Here is a 25,340-nt window from a genome sequence, read left to right as displayed (position 1 = left end):
AATAATTATTCAACTGTGTAATATAGAGAGTGCAAAAACACAAATACATATACAACGAGTTGAAAACAAGTTGAAAGAATATATAAAAAATGTCTGTCCACTGCCAGATATATACCTGAAGGAAACCAAATCACTGTCTCAGAGTTATCTGTATCCACATTCATTTCAGCAGTATTCATAACAGCCAAGATATGGAAATAACCTAAGTGTCCATCAAAGGATGAATGGATAAAGGAAAGGTGGTATACATACACACACACACACACACACACACACAGTGCACTATTATTTAGCCCTGAGAAATAAGAAAATCCTGCCATTTGTAATATCAGAGATGGACCCTGAGAGTATTTTGTCAAATGAAATAAGCTAGACAGAGAAAGAAAAAAAAAAACAAAAAACAAACAAACAAACAAACAAACAAAAACAGTGAATGATCTCACTTAAATGTGGAAAAAACAACCAACCAAACAAACAAACAAACAAAAAAAACTCACAGAAACAACAGATTGTTGGTTGCCAGAAATGGGGTATTGGGAATTCAGGGGTGGTAGAAAATAGGTAACAGCAGTCAAAAAGCACATAATTCCATTTTTGAAAAGATGGCAGAGTAGAAGAATCCTAAGATCACCTGGCCCCAGAGACATACCTAGACAACAGCCACATCAGTGCATCCAACCCAGACGACGACCAAAACTCGGACTTTCCAGGCAGAACAGACTTTCCACAGTTAATCCTACAGAGGAAGACAGACCAGAAAGGGTAGAGAGGGCAGAGATGCAGTCAGGAACCAAAATCCTAAGAGACTAACCATAAACTGGAGGTACATTACCACACGAAGAAGAGAGAGGAGCAGATCTAACACTAGCTACTATAAACACAAGGGACCTGCACTGGAAAGACAAGTCAAGTTCTCCTAACAACTGGCTTCGACAGTGCAGCTTAACTTTGTGAATTTTTATAACCAACAGGGCTTATACCTCGGTACTTTAAAAATCAGTAAGTCTGCTCGGGAAGAGCTGGAGGGTAATAGGAAACGGAGTTCCAGCCCTTAGAGATAAATAACCCTGCCAAGATAGAGCACAGAGTTTGAAAAGTACCTGGAGTATACAGGAAATAGATTTATTTATGAACCTCAGAACTCATGCTGAAGGGGCCTTCTCCAGGAACAAAAGAGCTCACAAATGCCATCCCCCCACCCCACTCCCAGCATAGACAGACAGAAACCTGCAGGAAAGAGCAAGAACATCGTTCACCTAACTTGCTCCTGACTTGGGTCTCACAAACCTGCACCCCCCACCTTAACACAATTTTCTATAGATTTGCCCCATTCGACCAGCCTCCCCAGCAAAAGTCCTTTCAAAGCAGCTCCTACACATCTCATTCCTGCAAACATCCCTATCAGAGACAGCAACACTCAAAAAGGGATTCTTTCTCTAGGAAGAGGAGAAGATAAACACACACACTTAGCATACTGGGAATCCTGGCCCCCAAATCTTCTGACAGTCCAAAGAGAGTGCCATGCCCATCAGTGCATCTGAAGCCCACGTAGCATCTGGCTTAAATTCTGGGCCCATTTACCAACAAATGCCTCTCAGGGGACAAGGCAGGGAGATCACCCTGCAGTGCAATGCTGAAAAGCAGTCTGACTGCTGACACTGCATAAATACAAGACCACCATGGCCCCAGACTGGTTTCCTAATGGGACAAGAACCAAACCCTGCCCAAATGAGAATAAGGAATAGGTCCCAGATGAAAGAACAGGACTAAAGAAGAGAAAAAATGCTAAATGAAATGGAGATAAGCAATTTACCTGATAGAGAGCTCAAAGTAATGGTCATAAAGATTCATACTGGACCAGAGAAAAGAGTGGAAAATCTCAGTGAAACATTCCACAAAGAAAAAGAAAAAAAAGAACCCATCAGGGGTGCCTGGGTGGCTCAATTGGTTAAGTGACTTCCTTCAGCTCAGGTCTGATCCCAGGGTCCTGGGAACAAGCCCATTGGACTCCTTGCTCAGCAGGGAGCCTGCTTCTCCCTCTCCCTCTCCCTACTACTCTGCCTACTTGTGTTCACCCTCTCTCTCTGTCAAAAAAATAAAATTTATAAAGAAAAAAATAGAACCAATCAGATTTTAAAAACTCAATAACAGAAGTTTAAAATACACTAGAGAAAATCACTAGATTAGAAGAGAAAGAGTGGATCAGTGAACTGGAAGACAGAGTAACAGAAAGGAACTAAGTTAAAAAGCAAAAGGAAAAAAGAATAAAAAATTGAGAGTAGGTTAAGGGAACTCAGCAACATCATGAGCCAAAGAAAATTTGTATTACAGGGATCTCAAAAGGAAAAGACAGAAATGGGGCAGAATATTTATTTGAGGAAATAATAGCTGAAAACCTCCCTAATCTAGGGAAAGAAAAAATACTCAGATCCAAAACACGCAGATGACACATAACAAAACCAACCTGTCAAAGTCTACACTAAGACACATAGCAATTAAAATGACAAAAAGTGGTGATAAAGAGAGAATTTTAAAAGCAGCCAGAGAAAAGAAAATAGGCACATACAAGGGAAACCCCATAAAACTATCAGCTGATTTTTTAGCAGAAATTTTGTAGGCCACAATATTGGCATAATAAATTCAAAGAGCTGAAAGGGAAAAAAGAAAAAAAAAGAAAAAAAAGTGCAACCAAGAATACTCTATCTACCAAGCTGTCACTGAAAATACAAGGAGAAACAAAGAATTTCCCAAACAAAAGAGTTCATCACCACTAAACCAGCTTTGTAAAAACATTTAAGTTAATTCTTTGAGTGATCAGAAGTAAGAAAATCATGAAAGGAAAATTCTTAACAGATAAATACAAACATGATTAAAGTACTAGATTAATAATACATAAAACAAGTACAGACATTAAAGCCCAAGTGTAGTAAAATCAATTCTATGGATAAAACCAATCAACAGATTCACAAATAAAAGGATGTACAGTATGGCACTGTAATGTATAAAAAGTGGTGGTGGGGAGGAGGAGGGAGTAAAAATTTACTGCTTTTAGAATGGGTTCAAACTCAAGTGACCATCAACTCACTGTAGACTGTTATACACACAGGGTGTTACATATCTATCTCACAATAATCACAAATCAAAAATATGTAACAGATGTGCAAACAATAGAAAAAACAGAATCCAAGCATGTTACTAAAAAAACCCAGAAAACCACAAAGGAAAAGAGCAAGAAAAGAAACAGGGTTAAAAAAAAAAAAAGGAAAGAGAGAAAAAGGGAAGAACTACACAAACAACCATAAAACAAGTAATAAAAAGTCAGTGATTACATACCTCTTAATAATTCCTTCGAATGTAAATGAACTAAAAACTCCAATCAAAATACATAGGATGACTGAATAGATAAAAAAGCAAGACCTAGGGGCACCTGGGTGGTTCAGTCAGTTAAACATCTGACTCTTGGTTTCAGCTCAGGTAGTGATCTCAAGTTCCACATCAGGCTCCATGCTCAGTATGGAGTGTGCTTGTCCCTCTCCCTCTGCTCTTCCCCTGCTTTCTATCCCATAATCTTTAAAAAAAAAAAATAGGCAACATAGGATCTGTGTATATGCTACCTATAAGACTCACTTCAGGCATAAAGACACATGCAGATTGAAAGCAAAGAGATGGAAAAACATTTACATGCAAATGGAAGTGAAGAGAAATCTGGGTAATAGTACTTAATATTAGACAAAATAGATCTTAAACAAAAACAAAAAAGAGACAAGGACAGTACCCAATGATAAAAGGAACAATCCAACAGGAGGATATAACAATTGTAAATATTTATGCACCCAACATGAAAGCACCTAATACATAAAGCAACTTTTAAAAGATATAAAGGAAAAAACTGACAATAATATAATAATAGTGAGGGACTTTAATACCCCACTTACATCAATGGATAGATCTTCCAGACAGAAAATCAACAAGGAAATATTGGCTTTGAATGACACATTGGACTAGATGGGTCTAACAGATATATTCAGAACATCCCATCCAAAAACAATGGAACACACATTGTTTTCAAGGGCAAATGGGACATTCTACAGAAGAAATCACATGTTTAGGCCACAACACAAGTCCCAGGAAATTCAAAAGGACTGAAATCATATGCATCTTCTCCAACAATGACATAGTATGAATGTATAAGCCTGTTGCAAGAAAAAAATCTGGAAAGAACATAAATACATGGAGGCTACATAACATGCTATTAAACAGGAAATGGGTCAACTGATAAGTCAAAGACAAACACACTGAAACAAATGGGAATGAAAACCCAACAGTCTAAAACTAATCTTTGAGATACAGTAAAAGCTGTTCTAAAAGGAAGTTTATAGCAATACCAGTCTACTTCAAGAAGAAAAGTCTCAAACTGCCAATTAAGATTATACCAAAAGGAGCAAGAAAAAGAAAAACAGAGTCCAAAGGCAGTAGCAGAAACAACAACAACAAAAAGATTAGGGCAGAAATAGATGAAACAGAGCCTGAAAAAAACAAGAGAATAGATCAAGGTACTATTTTTTTTTTTTAAACAAAACTGATATACCTTCAGCCAGACTCATCCAGTGAGAGAGAGGACTCAATATGTAAAATCAGAAATGACAAGGAGAAATACCAATCAAAACTTCAGAAATACACAGGATTATAGAGATTATGAAAAATTATGCAAAAACTGGACAACCTAGAAGAAATGGATAAATTCCTAGGAACATAAAACCTTTATGTATTTTTTTAAAATATTTTATTTATTTATTTACTTGACAGAGAGAGAGAGAGAAATCACAAGTAGGCAGAGCAGCAGACAGAGAGAGAGGGGGAAGCAGGCTCCCCACTGCTTGAGCAGCGGGGGAGCTTAAGCAGAGAGCCCAATGCGGGGCTCGATCCCAGTCCAAAAGCCAAAGGCAGAGGCTTAACCCACTGAGCCACACAGGTGTCCCAACATAAAACCTTTAAATCTGAATCAGGAAGAAATACAAAATTTGAACAGTCAGATTATTAGCAATGAAATTGAATCAGTAATCAAGAAAACTATTCCAAAAAATATAAGATGATGGAAAATTTCCAAATTCATTGGACAAGGCCAGCACTACCCTGATAACAAGACCAGTTAAAGACACTGTGGGGCTGGGGGTGGGGGCAGGGAAATAAAAACCAAAACCAAAGAAACAAAAAACAAAAACAAAACAAAAACCCCGCAACTACAGGCCAGTATCTCTGATGAACGTAAATGCAAAAATCCTCAACAAAATATACCCATACTGAATCTAACAATAAATTTAAAAGAAAATCATTCACCATGATCTAGTGAAATTTATTACAGGGATACAAGTGTGATTCCATATTCATAAATCAATCAATGTGATACATCTCATTAACAAGAGAAAGGATAAAAAACATATGATCATCTCCATAAATGCAGAAAAAGCATTTAACAAAGTGTAACATCCATTTAGATTAAAAACTTCCAATGAAATGAGTTTACAGGAAACCTATTTCAACATAATAAAATACCATATATGAAAAACCACAGCTGGGGCACCTGGGTGGCTCAGTGGGTTAAAGCTTCTGCCTTCAGCTCGGGTCATGACCCCAGGGTCCTGGGACTGAGGCCCCCATCGGGCTCTCTGCTCAGCAGGAAGCCTGCTTCCCTTCCTCTCTCTCTCTGCCTACCTCTCTGCCTGCTTGTGAGCTCTGTCAAACAAATAAATAAAAAAATTTTTTTTTAATTAAAAAAAAAAAAACCACAGCTAACATCAAACTCAAAGATGAAAAACTGAAAGCTCGTCCTTTAAGATTAGGAATAAGACAGGATATCCATTATTACCACTTTTATTCAACAGAGTACCAGAAGTCCTAGCCATGCAATTAGACAAGGAAAATAATAAAAGGCTCCCAAACTCATAACAAAGTAAAACTTTCACTATTTGCTGATGACATGATACTATCTATAGAACACCCTAAAGACTCCACCAAAAAACTACTACACCTCATACATGAATTTAGTAAGGCCACAGGATACAAAGTTAACATGCAAACATCTATTGCACTTCTATACACTAATAATGAAGTAGCAGGAAAAAAGTTAAGAAAATAATCCCACTTACAATTGCACTAAAATTAATAAAATACCTAGGAATAAACTTAACCAGGGAGGTGGAAGAGTTCTACTCTGAAAACTATAAAACACTGGTAAAAGAATTTAAAGATATACAAATGGAAAGATATTCCATGTTCATGGATAGGCAGAACAAAAACAGCTAAAATATCCATACTACCCAAAGCAACCTACAGATTTGATGCAATCCCTATGAAGATACCACCAGCACTTTTCACAGAACTAGAACAAAGAAACCTAAATTGGATGGAACCACAAAAACCCTCAAGAGCCAAAGCAATCTTAAGAAAGAAGAATAAAGATGGAGGTATCATAATCCAAGATAAAGCCATAGTAGTCAAAACAGCATGGTACTGGCACAAAAACAGACACATAGATCAACAGAACAGAACAGAAAACCTGGCAATAAATTCATGTGTTTATGATCAATTAATCTAAGGGAAAGGAGACAAGAATATACAATGAGGAAAAGATAGTCTCTTCAGTCTGGGGAAACTGGACAGTTACATGTAAAGAATGGAACAACTATTTCTTGCACCACACACAAAAATAAACTCAAAACAGACTAAGAACCTAAATGTGAGATCTGAAACCATCAAATTCTTAGAAGAAAACAGAGACAGTAATTTCTTTGAGATTAGCCACAGAAACATTTCTCTAGATATTTTCTCTGGCCTGGGAAACAAAAGCAAAATTAAACTATTGGAACTATATCAAAATAAAAAGTTTTTACACAGTGAAGGAAAGTATCAGCAAAACAAAATGCAACCTATTGAATCGAAGGAAATAAATGTACAAGCTAAATCCCATAAAGGGTTAATATCCAAAATATATAGAGAACCTCTACAACTCAATACCTAAAACACAAGTAATCCAGTTTAAAAATGAGAAGAGGACCTGCATAGACATTTTTCCAAGGAAGATACACAGATACACAGACGACCAACATCACTAATTATCAGGGAAATGAACACCAAACTATAATGAGATATCAACTCACACCTGCCAAAATGACTAAAATAACACAAGAAATAATGAGTGTTGGTGAGAACTTGAATAAAAGAAAACTTTGTGCACTGCAGGTGGGAATGTATATTGATGCAGTCGCTGTGGAAAATAGTATGGAAGTTCATCAAAAAAATAAAAATAGAATTACCATAGGATCCAATAATTCCACTACTGGGATTTACCCAAAGAAAATGAAAATACTAATTTGAAAAAACAGATGCACCCCTATATTTATCGCACTGTTATTTACAATACCCAAGATATGGCAGCAACCCAAGTGCCCATCCATAGGTGAATAAATAAGATGTGACAGATACATAGATATAAACACAATGGAGTTTTATGTGGCATAAAAAAGAATGAAATCTTGCCATTTGTGACAACACAGAGATACCTAGAGGATATAATGCAAAATGAAATAAGCCAGAGAAATACAAGTACCAGTGACTTCGCTCATACATGGAATTTAAGAAACAAAACAAACTTAACAACGAAAAGAAGAGACAGAAGAAACAGACTATCATATACAGATAACTGGTAGTTATCAGAAGGAGGTGGCTGGGAGATTGGTAAACAGATAAAGGGGATTAAGTGTACACTATGTTGATGAGCACTGAGAAATGTACAGAACTGTTTAATTATTATATTGTACACTTGAAAGTAATGTAACATTGTATGTTAATTACACTTCAAAATGAACTAAAATTGGATATCTGGGAGGCTCATTCATTTAAGCATATTCCTTCACTCAGATCATGATCCCATGATCCTGGGGCCCTGGGACCAGGCCTGTCTCTGGCTCCCTGTTCAGCAGGGAGTCTGCTTCTCCCTCTCCCTCTGACCCTCCCCACCCCCACTCATGCTCTCTCTCATGTGCTCTCCCTCAAATAAATAAATAAAACCTTTTTAAGGAAATGAAATAAAATTAAAATGTCCTTTATTTCTAAGGAAGGTAGGGGGGGAAAGGTATGAATTTCCAGTTATAAGATGAATAAGTTCTAGAGATAAAGTGCACAGCATGGTGACTATAGTTAATAATATCTTCTAAAATATATTTAAAGTTGCTAAGAGAGTAAACATTAGGAAAACTCATCACAAGAAAAAAATGTTAACTGACAAATGTTAACTTAGCACGGTGATCATTTCAGAATACATACATACAGCAAATCATGTTATACAGGTTATATTGTATTAATATACAATATAATAGGTCACTATGTCTCAATAAACCTGGAAAAAACTAATCTTCACTATAAAAAATAATCTGCATTACTGAATGCTAACAAGCATGAAAATCCAGATAAAATCAGTGATTTTCTAAGAAAATTCCAGTTACAAAAAACTGATTCAAGACAAGATGATTGAAAGCCATGTAGTAACCATAGAGGACTGAGAACTCAAAAACACAAATGGCTTCCAGGAAATAACAATGAATCTTCTAATCTTCTATTTCAACGATCAGATTTCTGTGCTACTTAAAATACTTTAAACGGTCATTCCCCTTTCCAATTATAATACCCTCACACTGTTAAGAAAACTAGAAGATGGCAAAATATATATATATATATATATATATATATATATATATAATCACTTACAAAAATTGACATGAATATCCTGGATTAAATGTTACCTACTCTGAAGCAGGCCAATTAAGTTCTCTCTGATAGAAATTTGTATCTTAAGCAAAAACACATGAGAATGAAAGGTCGTTTAACTGAAGGTAACAGAAGCTGAAGCATCTGAAAGGAAATGCCTCATGATTGTGACCTTATTCCTGCTACTATGATATTCAAAGCAACTCTGCAAATACTTTACATGTTCTGGTTATTCTGATTTTTCTTTAAATATGTGAGCTCCCTACTATCTTCGAAATGTATCCCTTTGTCTTGCTTAAGTTGGTCATGATCAGTTTTTAGTTGCTAACAATAAAGAACACCAAATTAAGCAAAAAATTAGGGCTTTCCTTATTCAGCTGGAAGTGCCATAACAAAAATGCTTTACGCTGGGTACCTTAAACCATAGAAATACATTTCCACTTCTGAAGACTAGCAAGTCCAAGATCGCGGTGCTCGCAAAGTAGGTTTCATTCTGAAGCCTCTGCTTTTCCCATACAGCGAGCTGCCATCTCACTATGAGCTCACAAAATCTTTCTCTGGCCTGAGAGGAGAAAGCAGGGGAAGTAGGCTCTCTGTTTTCTCCTGAGGGCACTATTCTTATCACCACTTATGTGGCTTCCACATCACCTAAATCTAACTATTTTCTAAAGGTCTCATCTCCAAATACCATCAAGTTATGGTTAAGGCTTCAAGTGAATTTTGGAAGATATAAACAGCAGTACTATTACATAGAGCCTGCAATGTTTTGGGTGTTTTTGTGTGTGCGTGCTGTTTTTAGTTCATAGACAATAGATGGGGGAAATATATTAAGAATTGGATGAAAATGGAGTAAGAATGTAAAGTTCAGATTCTAATTTTTTTCCCTTTTTAAAACTTTATTTTTTTAATTATGTTATGTTTGTCAACATACCGTACATCACTGGTTTTTGCTGTAGCTTTCCATGATTCCTTATTTGCATATAACACCCAGTGCTCCATGCAATCCTACCTATCACCAGGCTCAGATTCTGATTTAGAGAAGGACCTGAGATTATAGATCAAGAATGGATTAAGACATCTATCCCCTTTAGGATTCTAACAATTTCTTCAGTCTTCTTTGCAGATAAATTTTGCACATTGTCCATTATTATGATGAATTATATTGATTAAAAGTTAAGTCTTTTAAAAAATCAGTACTAAATACTATCTTTATACATTTTTCAGAAAGTTGTCCATGATATAAGACTAGAATGTAAGAGCAGGACAGATAAAAGCAACTTTCTTTAGAAACTACATTTAGGGGCTCCTGGATGTCTCAATGGGTTAAATATCAGTCTCCAGCTCAGGTCATGATCACAGGGTCCTGGGATGCAGACTTGGGTCAGGCTTCCTGCTCAGCAGGGGGTCTCTTCTCCTTCTCTGGCCGCCTTCCCCCCCCCCCCCCGGGTCCTGTGCAGGTACACATGCTGGCTCTCTTGTGTATGCTCACTCTCTCTCTGGCTCTCAAATTAAAACAAAACAAAACAAACCCCCCCCCAAAAAAAACCTACTTTCAAAATAAAAAAAAATCACTGGTGAAGGTGAATTAACACTGAATTAATTAAGCTACTAAGACTGCTTTTAAACTAAAGCATGAAGAATCAGATTTATCTGCTAAATTTACATAGATTTGATTTAGGAAAACATAATTCCATTCAACTTTGCTAAATTGTGTTTATTTCCAATAAATACAATTCCACTCAACATTCACTGTCCTAATAAACATTCTACAAAGATTTGGAAATATGTTATCCTCAGAAATCAGTTTATAGGGTCTTGCTTTTGTTTCAGATTCAAATGTGTAAAGTATTAAACTGTATTAAACTTGGAAACCAAATAAAATAAAGACCTCCATATTAATCTGTACATGTCAATAATTTTCAAGAACTAAAGGGTATTTAATGGCATATTAAAGCATACTTATTTCTAGGTAATGCTAGAACTTGACATTATAATCACATTAATATTAAGAATGATTATAATTTATGTGTGCTGCAAATTAGTGATAACTTCCTAGATTTGGTTAGCAGGAAATATATTCATTTAAATGACATTAGTTCCGTCCAGAAAGGTAAGTAGCATACTTGAGCCCATGTGCAATTCTATGGTATGTCTATACTCAGATACTACATTATATAGAACGATTAGAAAAGTCCTTATGAAAAAAAAAAAGAAAAGTCCTTATGTCCAGACAATATGTCGAGACAACATGCAATTCAATAAAGAGCTTCGCAGTGATGGTACTAAATAACCCTAGATACAAGTCTAGGGTTCTCAAGTAAAATAAAGACATAGATGTAGATGTAGGTCTGTCAATGCAGATTGTGTATAGATCTGTGCATATCCAAGTAGGTTGGAAAGTAAAGAGATCCAGAGAAAGAAGGTGAAATCATATTCTGGTTTGTGTCATATCTTGAGATGGAGGCCTACATGCTTTCTTTTGATACCATTCTTTAGTCTATCTATATCTAATTAAGACAGCTTTACCAGGCATCACAGAAAGAAGTCACCTCTCCATACCTGACTAGCTGAGCCAGGACGAAAGTGGTCAATGGTCAAATTCTTAGGTCACCTCCCCATGTTTGCAAAGTTCTTTAGTTCAAGAGCTCTGTGGCTCAAGAAGGACCAATTATGACAGACTGGAGCAAGATCTTTCCTTGCAGGTATGATAGAGGAAAATACTGAAGAACTTAACAGAGAAGTTTAAGAGCAACTTCTTATAGAGTTTTTTCCTCTTTTTAATCTGAAATTTATCACTTTACATTCTTAATAATGTGTCTACTGGAAAATTATGTTTTTGGTAGTGCTTATAAAGCTATAGAAATCTCTCTAGTTTTTATGAATTTGTATATTTTCCTACAAAATGGATCCCTGAAAAATTGTTAGAAAAAAACACAAAATGAGTCTCTGAAAAAACTGTTAGAAGACGACCTTGGAATTACACTTTTTGAAGGACATTTGATGAAGTATACCATAATCAAAAATATTTTATCATAAAATTAAATAGAATAAAACATTTAACATTTTCATTTAAATTATGTTAGCAGAAGAAAATGGTGCAAAGCCACCTGTGCCCTACGTATGGACGCAAGAAAAATTATGCATGTGCCAAATAGGACTTTTGTGACCTGTGGATTTCTGAAAACAAATTTCAAGATTCTAAAAGCACCAGATATTTTACCCTTAATGGATACATATTTGGCAGATACCCATTTGCAGTTCCCTGAAGCATTTGCATTTCTCCACACTTAAGTTACTTGCCAGATAGAAATATGAAAATAGACAATTTCTAATTCAGAGGACTGCCAGTTCAGTGCTTAGTATTATACATTTCGATGCTTGGTCATTTAGTATTGCCAGAATAATTAAAGCCAATTCTTTGAAACGGAATTACTCATTTGATGTGCCTTACGTTAACTGCAGAACCACCTACCACACTGAAAACACACGTCCGAAAGACAGAGGGTATCTTTCCCAGGAAAGCCTGCCTCAGAATGATTATTTCTATCAGATGTAACAGAAAAAGCTTTGACAATAGGCACGTATCAATTGCACACAATTCAGCTCATCCTTCTATGATTGATGCATAATAGATACTATTATAGTTGTTCCAAACATTCTTGTTCCTCTTTGTCACTCTGTATCATACCATGACTGGAAAGACAATGAACGAGATGCTGCTTTTGAAAAGCCTTATCTACTGCAGCATCTAGAGGCAAAACTGAAAAGAAAGAAAGGGGGATGGAAAGAGATTACTGAAAACCAGTCACTGCTCATTCCCATGCAGAGCGTAAAAACATCACCAAGCGAATGATTAGAACAAATGTAGTTCAGTTAATGCAGGAAAATGTGTTTGCTGTATGTCTATCAATCGTATTACATCAATAACTATAATTTGAAAGTTTAAAAAATAGGAAAGTTGATATTAGGATTAAAAGCTCAACTTGTTTTGTTTTGTTTTATTTGAACTAAATGTGTTGTATGACAACTGAAAAGACAAAAAATCTATTTCCCCGATGTCTTCTGAATCTAAAATACCAGTGTAAGTAAAAATAAAACAGAAACTATTGGGAAAAAATGACCAATGTTCTTTCTTCATATGGATGGATCTACATTTAACATTCCTCTTACTGCCTGGGGCTCTTCAGACTGTCTATAGATTTTTGATGGTATATTTTGAAATATAATGCCATGAAATGTATTTTATAAAGCAAGTTTACTATTTTTCCTACCACGGTAAGGAATGAAAAGACTGCATCTTATTGTTTGCTGTTTAGAGCAAAGTATTTTTAAACTTTCACGAGTATGAATAGAACAAAATGGTGTTCATCTTTTCAAATAAATTCTTTACTATATTAATTATAGGCATTTTGTTCATCTTTTCAAATAAATTCTTTACTATATTAATTATAGGCATTTTGATTTTAGGATTAAAGACTTCATTAAAATACATTTATATTTTCAATGTATAACAAATGTGTTTTAACAAGAGATCAGGCCTTAGTTAATTCGTAATTTGTTTTAAGACTATACCATTTTTTTCCTATAGATTTCCCACATTATATAGAAATACTGTTGTACTATTTTTTTAAGTGACTGCTATAGGGTTTACAATATATATCAATAACTTACCATAATCAACCTTCAACTACCACTTCGCATACAGTGTAAGAGTCTTAAAATAGTCGCCTTCCATTTCCCCACTCTTAATTTTGTATGCTGTTTTTGCCATTCTTTTTACCTCTATATATGTCAGAACTCCACAAGGCCTTGTTACTACTTCTGCATTATCTCTTAAAGCAAGTTAAGATTATGAAAAATATCTATTATATTTTACCATGATTTTTTAAAAAGATTTATTTACTTGAGAGAGAGAGAAAGAGAGAGTGTGTGCATGCGAGCACAGAGGGAGGGGCCGAGGAAGAGAATCCTAAGCAGACTCCTTACTGAGCATGGAGTTCATGCAAAGCTTAATCCTACAAGACCAAGATGAGGAACTGGGCCAAAATTGAGAGTTGGACACCTAACCGAGTCCACTTAGGTGCCCCCTATTTTACCAGGATTTTTACTCTTTCCTCTGCACTATTACTGACTAGTTCTCGATTTGTTATCACATTCCTTTGTTTAAAGAACTCCCTAAACATTTCTTTTAGCATAGGCCTGAGGCAATAAATCTTCCCAGCTTTTGTTTACCTCACAAAAGTTTTATTTTGCTTTCATTTTTTAAAGTTATGACTAAGAAAGTCTACGTTGAAAGATTTTTCATTAAAGATGTCATTTCACTTTATTCTGGGCTATATACTTTTAATGAAAAGTCTAATGAAATTATTTCCTTTGTCCTTTTGTATGTAGTTTTTTATTCTGTTCACGTTCAAGAATTTTTTTTTTTTTTTTAATCACTAAGTTTTAGCTTTTGACTATGACATGCACAAGCGTTCTGGGAAATTTATCCTGCCAAGATTTTTTGGGATGCCTGTATCTGTGGCTTTTTTTTTTTTTCATACATCTTAGAAAAATCTGAAGTCATTGTCTTTCAATATTGATTCCCTCATTTTCTCTTCTTTTGAGACTCCAATATCATGCATGTTAGACCATTTGATATTGTCTAGAGGTTCTTGATTGCTGTTTTATGTTGGGTGATTTTTTTTTTAATCACCATTTTTTTAATCTGTGGGTTTCTTTTCAATAATGACTATTGGTTTACTTGCAAATTTTTTCCCCATCTTGGTCCAGTGGAGAAACTATTCATCTCTAATGCTATATGTTTTATTTTCAGTGTTTTTTTTTTTAAAGACTTATTTATTTGAGAGAGAGACTGCACACAAGCAGGGGGAGGGGCAGTAGGAGAGGAGAGAGAGAATCCCCAAGCAAACTCCTTGCTGAGTGTAGAGCCAATGCAGGGCTCCATCTCAGGACAATGAAATTATGACCAGAAACAAAATCAAGAGTTGGACCCTAACCAACTTAGCCACCCAGACACCCCTTATTTATTTTCAGTGTTCTTATTCGCTATTTAAGAAAGTTCCTTCCAGCCTGCTGAAATATTCTACCTGCTTCTACATGATGCCCAGTATTTCAATAGTTTTTAGTCATCATTAATTATAGTTAATATGTTACATTAATTAATATAAATATAGTTAATTATAGTTAAATTATGATTATTTAAAAATTTCATATCATTTCAATAAGTGGGTCATTTTGAAACCCAATCTTTTGATTACTTCATCTCTTAATTATTGATAGGTTTTCCTCTTTATCTGATGAAGTTTTACTAAATTCTGGATATCATATATGGAATGGTAGAGACTGAGCAAAGTAGTATTTGTGCCTTTAAAGCAGCCTAACATTTCTTTTGTCATGGTGCCAGTGTGTGGGGTTATTCTAATCAGGAGTTTGGCTGTCTATGGATCTTGTTACTTATCTCATAACCTCCTTTCCCACAGATTTCAAATACCTATAGCAACTGGCTACTGTTACCTTGCACTTTGAATGGGACCTGAGGTGCAAAAGTTTTTTCTCAATACTTCAGCTTCACCTTCATGTTCCTCAATATCTACAAGATTTGTAAATATGTTCTGCCATTCTGGGTGTTGTCTTTTTAATTTCTAGGTGGTATTCTTATGAGCAAAAATGTTTTTGATTTTCATTTACGGTGAAAAACTCTCAAAAATTGGGCTTAGAGAAAACATAGCTCAACATAATAAAATGCCATATATGAAAAAGCCACAGTTAACATCAAACTCAATGGTGACAAACTGAGAACATTTCCCCTAAGAGAGGGAAGAAGAAAAGGATGTCCACTATGTCCACTCACACCACCTTTATTCAACAAAGTAATGAAAAGTCTCAGCCACAGCAATCAGACAAGGAAAAAAAAAAAAAGAAGAAGAAGCATCCAAATTCATAACAAAGAAATAACTGCTGATGACAGAATACTATCTATAGAAAACTCTTAAGACTTTACAAAAAAAAATTACTAGCACTGATACTTGAATTCAGTAACTAAGGTCACAGGATACAAAATGAATATACATAAATCTGTTGCATTTCTACACACTAACAATGAAGTAGCAGAAAGAGAAATTAAGAAAACAATCCTATTTACAATTGTACCAAAAATTAAAAAAAACTAGGATTAAATATAACCAAGTAGGTATAAGATCTGTACTATGAAAACAATAAAAGACTGTAGAAACTGAAAATGACACAAAGTATTTTCCATGATCACAGATTGGGAGAACAAATGTTGTTGCCCATACTATCCAAAGCAATCTATAGATTTAATTCAATCCCTATGAAAATACCAATAGCATTCTTCACAGAAAAATAAAGAACTAAATCACAGAAGTAAAATAAAGAATACTAAAATTTGTATGGAACCACACAAGACCCCAAACAGCCAAAATAATCTTGAAAAGAACAAAACTAGAGGTTTCAAGATATACTACAAAGCTCTTGTTATCAAAACAGTATAGTACTGGCACAAATCGAGACAAGTAGATCAATGAAACAGATTAGAAATCCAAGAATTAAACCTACAATTATATGGTCAATTAATCTATGACAAAGGAGACAAGGATATACAATGAGGAAAAGACAGTCTCTTCAACAATTGGGTGTTGGGAAAACTGGACAACTATATGCAAAAGATTGAAACTGGACCACTTTCTTGCACCATACAAAAAAATAAATTCAAAACAGATTAAAGACCTAAACGTGAGACCTGAAACCACAAAAAATCCTAAAAGAGAACACAAGCAGTATTGTCTCTGATATCTGTCATAGTAATATTTTTCTAGGAATGTCTCCTAAAGCGAGGGCAACAAAAGTAAAGTATTGGGACTACATCAAAATAAAAAGCTTCTGCAAAGCAAACAATCAAGAAAACTAAAAGACAACATACCTAATAGAAGATATTTGCAAATGACATATATGATGAGGGCTAGTGTCCAAACTATATAAAGAACTTAGGCAACTCGACACCAAAAACACAAATAATCCAAATAACAAATGGGCAGACAACACGAACAGACATTTCTCCAAGGTAGACATACATATAGGCAATAGACACAGGAGAAGTTGTTCAACCTCACCAATCATCAGGGAATGAAAAATAAAACTACAATGAGATATTATCTCATACCTGTCAGAATGGCTAAAATCAAAACAAGAAATAACAAGTGTTGGTGAGGATGTGGTGAGAAAAGAACCTTCGTGCACTGTTGGTGGGAATGCAAAGTGGGGCAGCAACTATGGAAAACAGTATGGAAACTGCTCAAAAATTTAGAAGTAGAACTACCCTACAACTCAGTAATTTCTGTCGCGGCTGGCGTGACAAATCGACCAGGAACATGAGGGTAAGAGGATGAAGAAAAGAACTCAAGAAGCAGAGAGATGGGGGCATGAGGGGCACTGAGGAGGATGTCCAACAGTGCTAAGTTTATTCAAAGCATTAAGGCCATATATATAGTGATATTATAATAGGAGATGCAATACATCTGTGTCTAGTTAAACAACCACGAGTTCCCGTAAGTTGTTTCACACTTAACCATAAGCAGACCTTGTGATGCCCAATGGCTGATGCCAGTACAATTGTTTTGTATTGATACAGCAAACCTGAAAGTAAGTTATGGGCTGTACTAGGGCAGCAAGGACCAGCCATGAACTTATGACCCCAACCGAATTGTTCTCATTTGTTTAGCAAGCGTGTGGGAAGTCACGTAGGCAAGCGCACAACACATAGCACAGACCCTTTCTCAGTGCTACTCAACTTTTCCTGTCCTAAACCTTTTGTTAGGTTATTCGGACCTTAAAGGAGGCACAAGTCAGGGCCTGGTTTGGTCCTCGTCACAAACCTTACTGCGGCCTCCCACAAATTTCACTACTGGGTATTTACCCGAAGAGTGTGAAAACACCAATTTGAAAGCATATATGCACCCCTATCTTTACTGCAGAATTATTTACAACAGCCAGATTATGGAAACAACTCAAGTGTCCATCAGTTAATGCATGGATGAAAACGCAGTGTATATATATTTTATATACGTATATATGTATATATACGTATATAAAACACACACATACATGCACACACACACTGAAATATTACTAAGTCTTAAAAAAGAATTAAATTGAGTTCTTTGCAACAACATGGATGGATATAGAGGGTATAATGCTAAGTGACAAGTCTGTCAGAGAAAGACATATACTGTATGATGTCACTCACATGTGGAATTTAAGAAACAAAACACAGAAAAATGAAAAAAAGAATTAACTATAAAGAACAGCCAGATGGTTACCAGAGGGGAAGTGGGGGCGGGGGCACCACTGGTGAAGTAGGTGAAGGTGATTAAGAGTATACTTACATTATGAGCACTGAGTAATGTACAGAATTGCTGAACCACTACATTGTATACCTGAAATTAATGTTATGTTAACTACACTGGAATTAATTTTTTTAAAGTACACTTATCTTAATGAAAAAAAGAGTACATTTATAATGAGCACTAAGTGTTTCTTAGAACTGATTAATCACTATCTTGTACAACTGAAACTAATATAACACTACACTGGAATTTAGAAGAAGTTCTAATTCTTGAAGTTTTTCAAGATATACTACAAAGCTGTAGTTATCAAAACAGTATATATAGTACTGGCACAAAATGAGACAAGTAGATCAATGAAACAGATTACTTTAATTTTAATCTTGATGAAGTTCAAATTATTTGTTTTCTTCTCAGAGTTTCATAGCTGTAGCTCTAGCATTAGGCTTTGATACATTTAGTGTAAGTTACTGTATATGCTGTGAGGAAGGAGATTACATTCATTCTTTCACAAATCCAGTTGTGTCAGCTGTTTTTGTTAAAAAGATTATTGTTGTTTGCCATTGAATGGTCTTCGTTCTCTTACTGCAAAACAGTTGACCACAGATGTGCAGGTGTGTATCTGGAATCAGAATTCTATTCCCTTGGTCTGTATGTATACCCTTGCGGCAGTATGACACTGCCTTGGTTATTTAAGCTTTGTAGTTAATTTTGAGATAGAGAAGTATGAGTCTTAACTTTATAATTCTCTTTCAAATCTATTTTGCCTACTCTTGGTGTCTTGAAATCCCATATGCATTTTAGAATCAAACTGTAAATTTCTGTATATAAGTAAGCTGAAATTTTTATGGAGATTCTGTTGCCTCTGTAGATTACATTTAGGAGTACAGTCATTATAAAAAAAAAATTTAGTATTTTGATCCATGAGCAAGGAATTTTTCCAATTATTATGTCTTCTTTAGTTTTCCCCCTATTGCATTGTAGTTTTCACAGTGTAAGTTTTGTACCTCTTCCTAAATTCATTCCTAAAATATTTGTTATTTCCTCTATCATAAATACAGATTTTTTTATTTCATTTTTGGACTGTTATTTCCAAGTAGATAGGACTACAATTGATGTCTGTATACTGATGATGTATCCTGTAAACTTACTAGTTGTAATTGTTTCAGTTTGTTTGTCTTGTTATTTATTATTCTAATTTGCTTTAGTGAAATATTTAGGATTTTCTATATATTAGATAATGTCATCTGCAAACAGAGATAGCTTCCGGATAGCTTCTATTTCTTTTGCTGGACTAACTGCCCTAAAACATCCAGTAAAATGTTGAATAAAAGCTGTGTGAGAGAAACTCATTTTTCTGATGTTAAGGGAAACACAGTTTTTCATCATGAAGTGTCACATTAGTTGTGTTTTTTCAGTAGATGCTTTTTGTCAAGTTGGGGGTAACCCCTTCTATTCCTAGTATGTTGAATGTCTTTATTATCTAAAGATACTGGACTCTGTCAAATGTTTTTTCTGCATCTATTAAGAGGACTATGTAAATTTTGCTTTTTATTGTACTGATGTAATGTATTATATTATACTCATTGATTTTCAAATGTTAAAGCTGCTTTACATTTCTAGGATAAATCTTTTTTTCTTTTTCTCTTTGAATGTTTCTGGATTTGGTTTGCTAATATTTTGAGGGGTTTTTGCCTGTATTCATAAGAGATATTGACCTTTTCTCTTTTCCTTTTCTTTTGTTATCTTTGATTTTTATATCATAGCAATACTGGCCTCAAAGAAAGTTGGGAAATGTTCCTCTTCTAATTTTTTAGAAGAGTTTATGACTAATTGGCTATAATTCTTGAAATGTTTGGTAGAATTTGGTGAATGCATCTGAATCTGGACTTTTTTTGTGGATTTAAAAGAAAATTAGTCAACCTCTTCACATATTACATAGGTCAAGTCAGAATGTCTACTTTTTCCCCCAGAGTCAGTTTTGGTAGTTGTGCATTTCTAGGAATTTTCCCATTTCATTAAATTACCTAATTTGTTGGCATTAAAGTATATATAGGATTCTTCTAAAATTCTTTTTGTTTCTACAGAGTCAGCAGTAAAGTCCCCTCTTTCATTTCTGATCCCAGTAAGTTGAGTCTTTTTATTCTTGGTTAATCTAGATAAGTTCTGTGAATTTTAATAACTTTTTCAAAGAACTCACTTTTTGGTTCCATTCATTTTCTCTATTGCTTATCTATTCCCTATTTCCTTTATTTTCTAAGCCTAATCAGCTTTTCTTTTCTTTCAGTGTTCAAAAGTCAAAGTTTAGGTTACTAATTTGCAAATTCTCTTTCTTAATACAGGCATTTACGACTATAAATCTACCTCTAAGAACTGCAAGTCTCATCCAATACATTTTAGTATGCTGTCTTTATTTTTATTTATTGCATAGTATTTTATTTCCCTTATGATATCTTCTTTGATTCCACTGGTTATTTAGTGTGAATATGGTATTTAATTTCCAAATAATTATGAGTTCCCCAATTTTTCCAACTATCTGTTTTTCATTTTAAAGATTAGAGAGACAGAGAGAAAGACCATGTACAGATGTGTGTGAGCAGGGGAGGGCAGAGGGAGAGGGAGAAAGAGGAAGCAACCTCCCCGCTGAGCAGAGAGCCCAACATAGGGCTTGATCTCCAGACCCTGAGATCCTGACCTGAGCCAAAATCAAGAGTCTCAAGAGTTGGCCACTTAACCAACTGAGCCTCCCAGGCACCCTAACCAGCTAAGTTTCTAATTTCATGCCATTGTGATCAGAGAACATACTTTGTATTATTTCTATCCTTTTAAATCATTGAGATTTGTTTTATTACCTAACATATGGTGTACCCTGGAATGTTTTGTGTACTTGAGAAGAATGAATATTCTGCATTTGTTAGGTGGAGTGTCCTAAAAATGTTCTAGTTGGTTTATCATGTGGTTCAAACTTTCTATTTGCTGCTCTGTCTAGATTTTCTACCCATTATCGAAAATGGGATATTCAAGTCTCTAATTATTATTGAATTATTTACTTCTCTCTTGTTTTGGCTTCATGTATGTTAGTACTCTGTTTCTGAGGGCATATATGTTTATAATCACTGTACCCTCCTGATAGATTGACTTTTCTATCAATATATACTCCTGATTCTTTAGACTCCTGTTATTTTTTGGGGTGGCAAACTGGAAATTTTGTGTAATATATAATAGCAAGTCTGAGTATTATTTCACCCCTTACCATGGGGCTTGTCGTTAATAGTTGCTTGTTCATCTAGTGACTTACTGGAATATTTTCGTGAAGCTGATCTCCCCCTACCCTCAGCATCAGCCTGTGATGTTGTTCCTCAAGGTAGTACAACTTGGGTATGTCCAAGGTCACACTGAGATGACAGTGGTACTAGTGGGACTCCTCATCTATTTCCCCTACTCACCTCTAAAGGTTAAACTTTATCATTCACCAGCTAGCTGATCTATTGTTTTTAATAATACCTGGGGCATAAGTTGCTCTACAAACTAATCCAATTAAATAAGACTTCTCTGGAGCAACAGATTCTGATAAGTCTTTCATTTTGTTCTGATGCCAGGACTTCTCTTCCCTGACGTATTATTCCCTAGTTCTCTCTTTCAAACTACTTGACCTACAGTTTAGCCTATAGCTTGAATTTCCTCCCAAATGGATTCACCACAACCTCTACTGTTCAGAGTGCCTTCAGGCTGGAATTTCTTCACTCCGTTGCAAATGAAATCAGTTCCTTGGGAAGAAATTAGTAGGACTCTGTTTTGGCTTTTTGTTTGTTTGTTTTATTTTGTTTTGGCCTGTTTCTCCCCCTAGACAAAATCTCTGAGCCAAAGCTCTGGAGTTAAGAGTGACGACAATGGCAGTCTTCAGAGGGACACCCTGCTCTAGGAATCCAACACTTGGTACATGAGGGTAGGAGCACAGGGTCCTCTCAGCTTCCCTTAGTGTGAAACCACTAGCTCCAAAGTCAGGACACAAGAGGTACCAGGGCCCCAGTATTTTAGCTTGCTGCACCCAAGCCAGGGTTGAGTAGAAGAAGAGACCCCTCCACCTCTCAACTGCATTCAACCAGGACTGAACCTCAGTAGTAGGCAGTTGAGGGATGAAGTAAGAAACACTGATGCTCTACTCCCTCTGGGAAGAAAGTCTTCCTCTGGGAGCTAAGAGAAGAGTGCCTAATGCTCCTGAAGGCAGTAGTGTGGAATCTAGTATCCGTCTCACTGGGCTGGAGCAAGCAGCAAGAGAAGAATATTGGTTCAAATACTACAGACTCTCACTTTTATTACTGAATTTTCATTGATGTTCTTGAATAGATGTTTCTTCACGTGCTATTTGCCCTTAGGACCATTTACAGAGATTTTAAATGTTTTTGTTTGTTTTAAATATAGTTTTCACCAGTTTTTCTGGGAAACAGGCAGCATAGCTTCTCATGCTATCATCGGGAATTTTTCACTGGATTTCCTTATACCTGCTTCTATGGTAGTCACCTCTATCACCTTCATTCTGTCAAGACAGAACCATTGTTTTGTCCTCTTTCTCCTCTGAGAGGCAACTAAGGAACTGAGTGAATTTGCTTTAACTTATATCCCCAGCTTTCTAACAAATTCCCCCTAAATCATGATTTTGTATGTTATCTAGATTTTTTACATTGTTAGGTTGGGGGTTACTTTCTACATCCTAAGTTGTAATTTGTTTTTATTTTTTTTAGCATTTGTTTTACTCTCCTGCTTTGTAGATGGTAAAACTACAATGTATGCAGATTGGGAGGCAGAATGAGAGAAAAACAACAAAATTGTCCTAAGCTTCCTATATCTAAATAACATTACTGAGTGTACAAATATGTCCAGACTTTATTAAAATAAGCTATGTTTCTGAATGTCCTATGAATTTCTAGTGTATTCAGAAATACATCATTAATTCAATTATTTATTTTGCAAACATTTCTATATATGATGGTCTATGCTGCAATTATCAGGGAGTAAATCTCTTGAGTCTCATCTTTCAAAACATATTAGTCTACTAGAAGAAACATGTATAGACAGAAAACCAAAGACTCAACAGCCCGCTCACACACCCTGTGGACCCAATTCCTGCACAGTCTACTCCCCCTGCCCAAGGAAAACCAGGTTCATGAACTGACCAGGCCACAGGCAAGTGGTGAATGGGCTTTGATGAGCCTGAAGAGGGGCAGGCCTGCCCTGGTCCCCACAGGGCAGTGTGTCTGTCCCTAGCACTCTTCAAGGCTAGAAAAGGAGGAAGAACCTTTCCAGAATCCCTACAAGACAGGAAAAGAAGGGAAAATCTCAACATGATAAAACTCTACAGAAAGTGAAGGTAAAGCTGACGATCCAGGGAAAGCCAGAAGATGTAGTAGAGCCTGAAGATGAAGGAAAATCAGATGAGGAAGAAAAGCTGGAACAGGAGGGGAAGCCAGGGCTAAAGGAAAGCTCCAGAATGAAAGACAGTCAGAAGATGAACAACCAGTAGATACGGGAAAACAAGAAAGCAGGGCAAGTCCGAAAATGAAGGAAAACCACCCAGTGTGGGCAAGCTAGAATCCCTGGCAAAGGTTGAGAGTGAGTTGCAGGCTTACAATAAATGCCCACCTAAAGATTATATACCCAGGAAAACAAAAAGAAAAATGGAGAGGGGGACAGAGGATTCCCCCAAGGACTATCAGGAGGACTTACAGGAAAGGAACTTGGGCAGTATGGAGATGACAACGGAATGTGGAGATACGGGAAGAGCTAAGAAAAAATAGAAAACAGGTGGTTTTCATTGGATGAAGAGAGATGTATGAAATTCCTTCACCCCAAGAGGGAATAAGATATCAGAGGAATGAGGGGCAGAGGTTGGGGCCAAAGAGGCTTACATGATATCCCATACCTATAATGACTTGGGTCTTCAATTCTAATTTCTCTAAAGGGAATATTCCTGACCCTGTTTTCCCTGGCAGGCATTTGCCAGGCTACATGCTTTAATCTTAACCTGATACTTTGCTGTAGGGGTCGCTCTTGCTGCCAGAAGCCTTTGGATCCAGCAACAGTGTTCTCTATCTTTCCCTAGGGAATTTCATCCACGTGCATGAAAAAATGTTCATGGTACACTGTAAGATAACAATAAAGAATAAGTTTTTAGAACCAAAGAAAGAGAGGGAGGAAGGAAGGGAAGGACTCAATAAAGAGAGACCATAAGCTAAGTCTGGAGAATGAATGAGACTTTTTAAGGCAAGAAATACTGGGAATGTCTAGTGAGATAAAAGCCAGAACAAAAATACAGAAATACAGAAGCACCTGGGCTCCTGGGTGGCTCAGTGGGTTAAGCCGCTACCTTCGGCTCAGGTCATGATCTCAGGGTCCTGGGATCGAGTCCCTCATCGGGCTCTCTGCTCGGCAGGGAGCCTGCTTCCCCCTCTCTCTCTGCATGCCTCTATGCCTACTTGTGATCTCTCTCTGTCAAATAAATAAATAAAATCTCTAAAAAAAAAAAAAAAGAAAAGAAAAGAAATACAGAAGCACCGAAAAATTTCTAATTTAATGAATGTGAGACAGATACAAGACATGGAAGCAGGAAGTAAGACCAGAAATGTATGTCAAGGCAAATGAATAAAGGACAGTGTGTCTTGATAAGGAGTTTGGATTCTAGTATATGGGCCAGAAAAGCCATGGTGGCTATTTTAGCACAGAAGTAGCACAGCTACTCATTTTTTAGTTATTATTTTTAGAAAATAAGTGATTTCAATGTGATAGGTGGTCTTGGATAAGGAGTAGCTGGTGGTAGTGATACCAAGGTAAAGGCTACTACATGGACAGTTGTTTGGCTTTGTGACTAAAAATATGGTTATGGGGGCAAATTTCTGAGACCCAATTTTATTGTTTGATTGACAATTTTTTTTTAAGATTATTACTTATTTAAGAGACAGAGTATGTGAGAGAGAACAGGAGTGGGGTGGGGAGTGGAGAGAGAAGCAGGCTCTGCACAGAGTAGAGAGGCTGAAGTGGGGCTTGATTCGGTTCTCCAGAGTTATGACCTGAACTGAAGGCAGACACTTAACCAAAAGAGCCACCCAGGTGCCCCTATAATTGGCAATTTCTTTACCAGTAAACTGCAGTGGGATAGGGAAAAGGAGATATGTAAAATGACCCTAGGTTTTGGGCTTGAGAACATAAGTAGAATAAAAT

General features: G+C 36.0%; 1 pseudogene; it reads left to right on the top strand.

Moving 5' to 3' along the window:
- LOC101674822 overlaps nucleotides 1-24,051 on the top strand; it is a 34,272-nt pseudogene extending 10,221 nt beyond the window's left edge.
- The last annotated feature ends 1,289 nt before the right edge of the window (nucleotides 24,052-25,340 follow it).

This window comes from Mustela putorius, unplaced genomic scaffold, assembly GCF_011764305.1.
Source record: "Mustela putorius furo isolate JIRA1106 unplaced genomic scaffold, ASM1176430v1.1 tig00000827_pilon_pilon_pilon, whole genome shotgun sequence".
Lineage (NCBI taxonomy): Eukaryota > Metazoa > Chordata > Mammalia > Carnivora > Mustelidae > Mustela > Mustela putorius.
This window is presented reverse-complemented; position numbering and strand designations above follow the sequence as displayed.